The 10,192-nt window shown below is 40.3% G+C and overlaps 1 long non-coding RNA gene across 1 annotated transcript; it reads left to right on the plus strand.

Annotated features, from left to right (window-relative positions):
- Positions 1–1,197: 1,197 nt before the first annotated feature.
- Positions 1,198–9,495, plus strand: LOC144616830 (uncharacterized). The gene is made up of 2 exons (XR_013556565.1): positions 1,198–1,446; positions 8,544–9,495. It is a non-coding gene; the product is annotated as an uncharacterized LOC144616830 (long non-coding RNA).
- The last annotated feature ends 697 nt before the right edge of the window (positions 9,496–10,192 follow it).

Genomic DNA, 10,192 nt, shown 5'->3' on the forward strand with positions numbered 1-10,192 from the left:
TCACTTATCCATACGTTTTTCTGTTAGTGTATGATAGGCATACATAGTGAAACAATGTTGTATTTATTGAGCACGTGACATTGTGCTGTTTTTCTCTCTCTTCACATTGTATTTTTCATTCACGCATTGAACAAGCATTTACTGAGACCTACTTCATGTTAGGCACAGAGGATTTGGAGCTAAATGACTGCATACTATTTTTTCCATATTTTTAATCATTCACATAATAATTCCTGTGAAATTGGTCTTTGAATTGAATGCAAATTAATCCAGGTGTTTCTTTTCTTGTCTATAAATTTTAGCTCTGAAGAATGTGTGGTAACTTATAATATGACCTATAGTATCAAACCATACAATTAAAATTATCAGGAAAGGAAAATAAATATACCATGAACCTAGTCTAATACAATTACTATAATTGAACATATAGCTCTGAGATTTCAGTCAAGGCAAAAAGAAAACAGTGAAACAGTCATTCTCATTGCTTGACTTAAAGCAAGCCCATCACACTTCTGATGGGGATGGAGATCTTGACTTCCCTACACAGGAGGAACTGGTGGTGGACTAGAGGTGAGGAGGTGGAGACAGTATACATAGGAGAGGGTCAGCTTTATCCAGGAACTTGGCTAGCAGGAAGAGTAGGGTGTGGGGAAGCTAGGCAAGGGCAAGAGTGCTGGTGGGAAAATTCTGTAGCGAGGCAGAAATCGAGGATTCAGGGGAGAGTTTTGACTGAGGAGATGGGGTCCTTGGGAAGGTCCAGGTATGGGATCTGGGACTCATTTGGAAAATGAGGGAGTTTCCTGGCTGGCAATCACTGTTTTTTCAGTTTAAATGAGATGAGAGTGTAGCAGAAAGGGGTTGGAGGTTTGAGAAGAATGGGAAAGGTACCAGCTATTCCTTGTTGAATCTGCTGATAGTCTGTTTCAGAGTCATACTATTGAGGCATCTGAATCCAGGAATAGGTAAGGAAAAGGACAGACCATAGCCTGGATATCACCAGGGCCCTGGCTCAATCTTCCAAGCAGGCTCCTGACCCTGTACAAACCCTCCATTCTACACTATAGAATACTTGATCTGAAGGTTCTCCTACACCTGCTTTTCTGAGGGTGATGATTTGTAGAGGCTGTGAAGACAGGCAGGTGGCATAGCCAATGGGGCAGCTAGCTGAGAGATTCTAAGGAGAGGAACAGTTGGTGAGGAAGGAGAGGTTTCCTGTTGACCACCAGGTTTTACATAGGAGAGGAGAGAAAAAGCAGGGCTTCAGAGCTGTGGCAGCAGAAGCAGGGACACAAATGGTCCAGACCTGATTCACTCCTCCAGCCACTGCAGTAAAAACCTGCCCTTTTAGTCACCACTAAACACGTGTTACCAGAGATTTGATGCTTCAATTTGAGTGACTGGGATTTGGCCACAAAACTGTCTCTGAAGGAAGGAAAGCAAAGATCTGTGAGTCTGACCACCAACTGTTTTATTTCCCATGAGAGTTGGCAGGTGAGGGTTCGGAGACCCACTATGGCCTTCCTCCTTTCCTCCTTGTTATCTTTGGACCATGCGCTTGCAAAGCAGATGAAATCCAAAGTTTAGGCTGCCAAGTTAGACACTCTGGTTTCTAATCCTGACTTCTCCATGTACTTGGCTATATAATGATCATGGGGGAGTTACTTAGCCATTCTAAATCTCAGTTTTCTTGTCTAGAAATTGAGAATATTTATCTCATAAGGTTGTTCTAAAGAATAAATGACACATCAATGTCCATTTATGGCAGAGTGCCTAGCACATAGTAAATGCCCACTATGTGCATTGTTTTCCCACTGTCCCATCTACCCCCTTTGGCTCTTCTCCTTGATCAACCACTGCTCTTGGTAGGCATGAGCTCACTCTGGAGCCTGCCTCTCATTCCTATGTATGACTGTTTGAGTGATGTGACCTGATTCTTGGGAGTAATTTAGAAATATTGCTGAGTCTCAGACACCTTTGAAGAAGACTTTTCAGCACTAGCTGTGACAATTTTTTAGTAAAATGCAAAGCATTTAAAAAGAACCCCAGAAAACAACAAGTTTTGGCAAGGACATGGGGAAATTAGAACACTTATGTATTGCTGGTGGGAATGCAGAAGGCACAGATGCTATGAAAAACATTGTGGTGATCCCTCAAAAAAATTAAACATAGATTTACCATGTTATCCAGTAATTCTGCTTCTTGTTATATACTCACAAGAAGTGACTGGAAAGGCAAACATATCTGTACATCCATGTTAATAGTCGTTTTATTTATTTATTTATTTATTTATTTATTTATTTATTATTTAATATGAAATTTATTGTCAAATTGGTTTCCATACAACACCCAGTGCTCATCCCAAAAGGTGCCCTCCTCAATGCCCATCACCCAATTTCCCCTCCTTTCCACTCCCCATCAACCCTCAGTTTGTTCTCAGTATTTAAGAGTCTCTTATGTATTTAAGAGTCTCTCAGTATTTAAGACTCTCCTTCCCTCTCTGTAACTTTTTTTCCCCTCCCCCTCCCCCATGATCTGTTAAGTTTCTCAGGATCCATATAAGGTGAAAACATATGGTGTCTGTCTTTCTCTGTATGACTTATTTCACTTAGCACAACACTCTCCAGTTCCATCCACGTTGCTACAAAAGGCCATATTTCATTCTTTCTCATTGCTAAGTAGTATTCCATTGTATATATAAACCACAATTTCTTTATCCGTTCATCAGTTGGTGGACATTTAGGCTCTTTCCATAGTTTGGCTATTGTTGAAAATGCTGCTATAAACATTGGGGTACAAGTGCCCCTATGCATCAGCACTCCTGTATCCCTTGGGTAAATTCCTAGCAGTGTTATTGCTGGGTCATAAGGTAGATCTATTTTTAATTTTTTGAGGAACCTCCACACTGTTTTCCAGAGTGGCTGTACCAGTTTGCATTCCCACCAACAGTGCAAGAGGGTTCTCATTTCTCCACATCCTCTTCAGCATCTATAGTCTCCTGATTTGTTCATTTTAGTCACTCTGACTGGCGTGAGGTGATATCTCAGTGTGGTATAGTCGTTTTATTCACAACAGTCAAAAAGTGGAAACAACCCAAATGTCCATCAATGAATGTATATATAAGCAAAATGTAGTATTTCCATACAGTGAAATATTATTTAGCCATTAAAAGGAAGGACAACTTGACACCTGCTACAATGTAGATGAAACTTTAAGATTTTATGCTAAGTGAAATAAGCCAGTCGCAAAAGGATGAATATGGCATGGTTTCTCTTAGAGGAGGTTCTCAGAGTATTCAAACTCATAGAGACAGAAAGTAGAGTTGTGGTTTCCAGGGATTCAGAGAGAGTGGGGGGCGAAAGGGAGTTATTGTTTACGGGCAGAGCTTCAGTCTTGGAAGATGAAAAAGTTCTGGGGGTGGATGGTGATGATGGTTGCACAAGGGTGTGAACGTACTCAATGTCACAGAAGTGTACACTTCAAAATGATCATAATGGTAGATTCTGTCTTAATGTGTATTTCATCACAAAAAACTCCTCAAAATTTGTTAAATATTCTAAATCTCAAATTAAATGATTGGTCACTGCCATGTACAAGAACACATGTAAAACAGGACAACCATTGATGATTACCCAAATTAAGCTAATAAAAAGATTTAAGAAAGGTCAAGGTCAAGATGGCTGAGCAGCATGGAAGTTTTTTACATCTCTTTTCCCTGAAATGCAGCTAGATCAACACGAAACCATCTTGCACCTAAAAAATTGATCTGAGGATTAACTCAACAATCTGCATAACTGAACCACAGAACTCAGCAGGTACATGGCACAGAGAGGTGAACTGAGGGAGAGAGAAGCCACGGAAGGTAGGGACCTGTTTTTGCTTGTGGAGAGAGGACAGAGACAGTGGGGAGAGTACAGGAAAAGCCCTCTCCCTGAAAATAGCTGGAGAAAAAGAGAAAGAGTGGAAACACCCATAAGAGAATTAATAAGAAAGGGAGAAAGGAGAAAGGAGAGGGTGTGGATACCATTATGACTCAATGAACAGGAGAGAACAGAGTCTGAAAGTCCATGACTTGATACCTGGTGGAGCTCTGGTGGGAACAGTGAATCCCCAGGAGCAGACAGTGAGGTCCGAGGGATCCTCGGGCCACATAGGGAGAAGTGGTTCCTCTGCTGAGAAGACATTTGGTAGGTTGTGTGGACTCCCCACAGGCAAAGGTCCCAGTGGACCCTGGAGAACAACCATGTTTGCTAACAAGGGACATCCACATGCACATACTGGGCATTTACTATGTGCTAGGCACTCTGCTATAAATGGACACTTATTTGTAAATAGTATGTGCATTGTTTTCCCACTGTCCCAACATCTATACCCCCAACGTGAAAGAACCCAAATACATAAATCAATTAATCACAAACATACAGAAACTCATTGACAATAATACCATAATAGTAGGGGACTTCAACACCCCACTTACAGCAATGGACAGATCATCTAAACAGAAAATCAACAAGGAAACAATGGCTTTGAATGACACACTGGACTGGATGGACTTAACAGGTATATTTAGAACATTTCATCTTAAAGCAGCAGAATACACATTCTTCTCGAGTGCATATGGAACATTCTCCAGAATAGATCACACACTGGGACATCAGCCCTCAACAAGTACAAAAGATCGAGATCAGACTATACCTGTTTTGAGACCACAATGTTATGAAACTCAAATGTCAATCCCAATAAAACATTTGGAAAGACAACACCTACTTGGAGACTAAAGAACATCCTACTAAAGAACGAATGGGCTAATGAAGAAGTTAAAGAGGAAATTAAAATGTCCACAGTCCAAAACCTCTGGGACTCAGCAAAGGCTGTCATAAGAGGGAAGTATATAGCAATCCAGGCCTTCCTAAGGAAGGAAAAAAGTTCTCAGATACACAACCTAACCTTACACCTTAAGGAGCTGGAAAAAGAACAGGAAATAAAACCCCAAATCAGCAGAAGATAGGAAATAATAAAGATTAGAGCAGAAATCAATGCTATTGAAATAAAAAAACAGTAGAACAGATCAATGAAACCAGGAGCTGGTTCTTTGAAAGAGTTAACAAAATTGATAAATTCCTAGCCAGTTTGATCAAAAAGAAAAAGGAAAGGACCCAAATAAATAAAATCAAGAACAAAAGAGGAGAGATCACAACCAACACTGCAGAAATACAAACAATAAGAAGAGAATATCATGAGCAATTATATGCCAATAAATTGGGCAACCTGGAAGAAATGGACAAATTCCTAGAAACATATAAACTACCAAAAGTGAAACAAGAAGAAATAGAAAATTTGAACAGACTCATAATCAGTAAAGAAATCAAATTAGTAATCAAAAATCTCCCAAAAAACAAGAGCCCAGGTCAGATGGCTTTCTAATTCTACCAAACATTTAAAGAAGAGCTAACACCTATTCTTTTGAAACTATTTCAAAAAATAGAAATTGGAGGAAAAATTCCAAACTCATTCTATGAAGCCAGTATTACCAAAACCAGACAGAGACCCCCACTAAAAAGGAGAACTGCAGACCAATTTCCCTGATGAACATGGATGCAAAAATCCTCAACAAGATACTAGCCAACCGGATCCAATACATTAAAAGAATTATTCACCACAACCAAGTGGGATTTATACCTGGGATGCAGGGCTGGTTCAGTGTCTGCAAAACAATCAATGTGATGCATCACATCAATAAAAGAAAGGACAAGAACCAGATGATCCTTTCAATAGATACAGAAAAAGAATTTGACAAAATACAGCATCCTTTCTTGATAAAAACCCTCAGGAAAGTAGAGATAGAAGGAGCATATCTCAAGATCATAAAAGCCATATGTGAAAGACCCACCGCTAATATCATCCTTAATAAGGAAGAACTGAGAGTTAAGTTCAGCTAAACTAAGGTCAGGAACATGACAGGGATGTCCACGCTCACTACTGTTATTCAACATAGTATTGGAAGTCCTAGCCTCAGTAATCAGGCAACACAAAGGAATAGAAGGCATCCAAATCAGCAAAGAGGAAGTCAAACTTTCACTCTTCACAGACAACATGATACTGTATATGGAAAACCCAAAAGATTCCACCAAAAAACTGCTAGAATTGATTCATGAATTCAGCAAAGTTGCAGGATATAAAATCAACACACAGAAATCGGTTGCATTCCTATACACCAACAATGAAGCAACAGAAAGAGAAATCAAGATCCCATTTACAGTTGCACAAAAAACCATAAAATACCTAGGAATAAATCTAAACAAAGAGGTGAAAAAATCTATACACTGAAAACTATAGAAAGCTTATGAAAGAAATTGAAGAAGACACACACACACACACACACACACACACACACACACACACAAAAGAGGAAAAAGATTCCATGCTCCTGGATAGGAAGAACAAATATTGGTAAATGTCGATACTACCCAAAGCAATCTACATATTCAATGCAATCCCTATCAAAATAACACCAGCATTCTTCACAGAGCTAGAACAAATGATCCTAAAATTTGTATGGAACCAGAAAAGACCCCGAATAGCCAAAGCAATCTTGAAAAAGAAAACCAACACAGGAGGCATCACAATCCCAGACTTCGAGCTATACTACAAAGCTGTAACCGTCAAGACAGTAGGGTACTGGCACAAGAGCAGACATTCAGATTAATGGAACAGAATAGAGAACTCAGAAATGGACCCACAAACGTATGGCCAACTAATCTTTGACAAAGCAGGAAAGAATATCCAATGGAATAAAGACAGTCTCTTCAGCAAGTGGTGCTGGGAAAACTGGACAGCGACATGCAGAAGAATGAACCTGGACCATTTTCTTACACCCTACACAAAAATAAACTCAAAATGGATGAAAGACCTCAATGTAAGTCAGGAAGCCATCAAAATCGTCGAGGAGAAAGCAGGCAAAAACCTCTTTGATCTTGGCTGCAGCAACTTCTTACTCAACACGTCTCTGGAGGCAAAGGAAACAAAAGCCAAAATGAACTATTGGGACCTCATCAAAATAAAAAGCTTCTGTACAGTGAAGGAAGCCATTAGCAAAACTAAAAGACAACTGACAGAATGAGAGAAGATATTTGCAAATGACATATCAGATAAAGGGTTAGCATCCAAAATCTATAAAGATAAACTCAACACCCAAAAAACAAATAATCCAGTGAAGAAATGGGCAAAAGACAGGAAGAGACATTTTTCCAAAGAAGATATCCAGATAGCTAACAGACACATGAAAAAACGCTCAACACCACTCATCATCAGGGAAATACAAATTAAAACCACAATGAGATACCATCTCACACCTGTCAGAATGGCCAAGATTAACAACTCAGGAAGCAACAGATATTGGCGAGGATGCGGAGAAAGAGGATCTCTTTTGCCCTGCTGGTGAGAATGCAAACTTGTGCGGCCACTCTGGAAAACAGTATGGAGGTTCCTCAAAAAGTTAAAAATAGAACTACTCTATGACCGAGCAATTGTACTACTAGGTATTTATCCAAGGGATACAGGTGTGCTATTTTGAAGGCGCACAGGCACCCCCATGTTTATAGCAGCACTATTAACAATAGCCAACGTATGGAAAGAGCCCAAATGTTCATCGACAGATGGATGGATAAAGAAGATGTGGTATATATATATATATATATATATATATATATATATATATATGTAGGTATATACACACACAATAGAGTATTACTCGGCAATCAAAAAGAATGAAATCTTGCCATTTGCAACAACATGGATAGAACTAGAGGGTATTATGCTAAGCGAAATAAGTCAGTCAGAGAAAGACAAATATCATATAACTTCACTCATATGTAGATACAAAACAGATGAACATAAAGAAAGGGAAGCAAAAATAACATAAAGCAGGGAAGGGGACTCTTAAAGAGTATTATTAGTAGTAGTCGTATCAATAAAGTATGATGATAGGTACCCTCTGAAGAATTGTGGATGGAACAGAAGCCATGTGCATGAAAGAAAAGGAAATGTTCTATTTTTCTCTATAGTCTTAGGAAATCTCCTGGCAAAGATACAAAGTAAAGTATAGAGATTGTCATAGGGCTTCTAGAACAACCAGACACACCTGAATAGTTAAATTCATTTATTCATTCCATCCTTTTGTTCATTTATCAAGTCTAATTAGACCCTTATGTGTCATTATCTACACCGGATGATATGGACATTTTAACTGTGAATAAAGTTTGACTCCTGACATCCAGAAGCTGATAATCTAGTAGGAAAGATGAGATATGTAACTGTTGTGCAGTTGGGCGTGTCCAGAGTGGACAGCCTTTATCATAGGCTGAAACGTGGAGAGAGGAATAACCATATCATGGGGCACAAATATTGCATGTGTATAAAGATATGAAACTGACAGCTGGTAGCAGATCTAAAACCTGAGCCATCTCCTTGGATGTGCTTAGGATTCTTGGCCGCCTGCTCGCAAGTTCTGACACTGTGTTCTTCTTTCCTTTCCTGCCCTTCTTGAGGTGCTGTCAGGAGTCCTCCTGGTCTTGGATTCTGTGGTCCCTTGAGATTCTGAAGAGATGGCTGCAGCGGCAGTGGCTGGACTGATCCCTGTGCTACACTCAGTGGCTGGTGACAAATCCCGCTACTATATTGGGCGACAGCTGTGGTTTGGGTTCATCGCTGTGTATGGAGTGGTGGTGTACGTGGTCCGCATGCCCTGGGTTCCCATCCATGAAGATTTCTGGTGCCATGGCAACATTACCAATACTTGTTTGATTGAGTGTTTTGAAAAAAGTTTTAACAGTCCTGTAGTGGGAATTTGGTACTTTTTTTTCTTTATTTTCTTGGCCCTCTTCTTCCTCATGGAATTCTTCATGGCTCAGATTCGGCACAAGCAAATCAAAGCCAAGTCAGTGGAGTCAGCAGCAGATGAAATGGAGGAGGGCTCCATGGTGGGAATCCAGGAGCATGCCCCTTCCCCGAAGAGGTCCATCCTGAACTTCCACCAGGAGAAGATGCTTTTGCTTTTGTATCTCCTTTACTTCCTCCTACAGGTTGGTGCACAGTGTGTGTTTTTATTTTTTCTCATGTACCAACACCTGCCCCTGGTGAGCCAAGCCATCATTCACTGCAGCACCAAGAGCTGTCCAGGACCCTATTTCTGCCTGATCAGGGGGACCATGGAGAAGCGAATGTCCATCTACACCCTCATCACCTTATCCTTCATGATCATCCTCTTCTGTTCAGGTTTCTTCATGTACAGCATCCACCATTACCTGCTAAAAGGGCTTGCCAGTGCTAAATTTTGGCTTGACTAATGTTTGAAGTTCTTATTGAGAGTCTTTCCTCCCTTACACTAGGAAGTTTGTGTTCCTTTAAATATTGTGTCTGGGGCAGGGCTTCTTCCTGCTGTTTCTTTGCTTTAGTCCTTCATAAAATAAACATTTATTGTTCTTGTGTCCTCTCTCTACAGCCAGGTTCAGGTTGTCTAACTGTGGGGGGGGGTGGTACACACGATAACATTTCAGAGTTTTCTCAAATGTGTTATCTAATTTGGTCCTTCCCAGAAGCCTGTGGCCTTGAGCTTGCTACTTCATCCTTCCAGTATTTTCAAATCATGAAGAGCTTTCATAGTCTTAGAACTAAGAGCATTAAAGATTCAGAGGAGATTGGCTGACTTGTGCTCTGGCCTCCCCAATTTGGGTTGTAAATAAAGGGAAGGTAATTCTTCTCTACAGGAAAATTCTCAGCAGGACTGTCAGAGCAGGTTACTCAAGCTCCTAGGTGTGGGCGCAGTCTTGCCACCTCACTTGAGTCTCCAATGAAGACTGAATAAATCTGGATGAATCCCACTGGGGAGAGGATGAGTGTGGGTAGGGTGGGAATGAGGTTTGGAGGAATCAGTGCACTGGGTTTCACTATGTTCAGAATCTTGTCTCTCTCCAAGACCTGACCTATTTTTTAAAAAAATTTTATTATTATTTTTCTGTACCTGTTTATCTTGAGTTATGTTGAAGCTCAGGTCAAGTCTACACATACGTTACTAACAATGCTTTGGGCTCCCTGCTGAGTCATGCTATTTGCAAGCACAAGGTGGTTTGAACAGATATGGCTAAAGCTCTCCACATCTGGGGGGAGGCAACAAGATGGGGATCAGAGTGAATATGCT

The sequence above is a fragment of the Panthera onca genome, chromosome B4 (assembly GCF_046562875.1).
Source record: "Panthera onca isolate mPanOnc1 chromosome B4, mPanOnc1 haplotype 2, whole genome shotgun sequence".
In the NCBI taxonomy this organism is placed as follows: Eukaryota; Metazoa; Chordata; class Mammalia; order Carnivora; family Felidae; genus Panthera; species Panthera onca.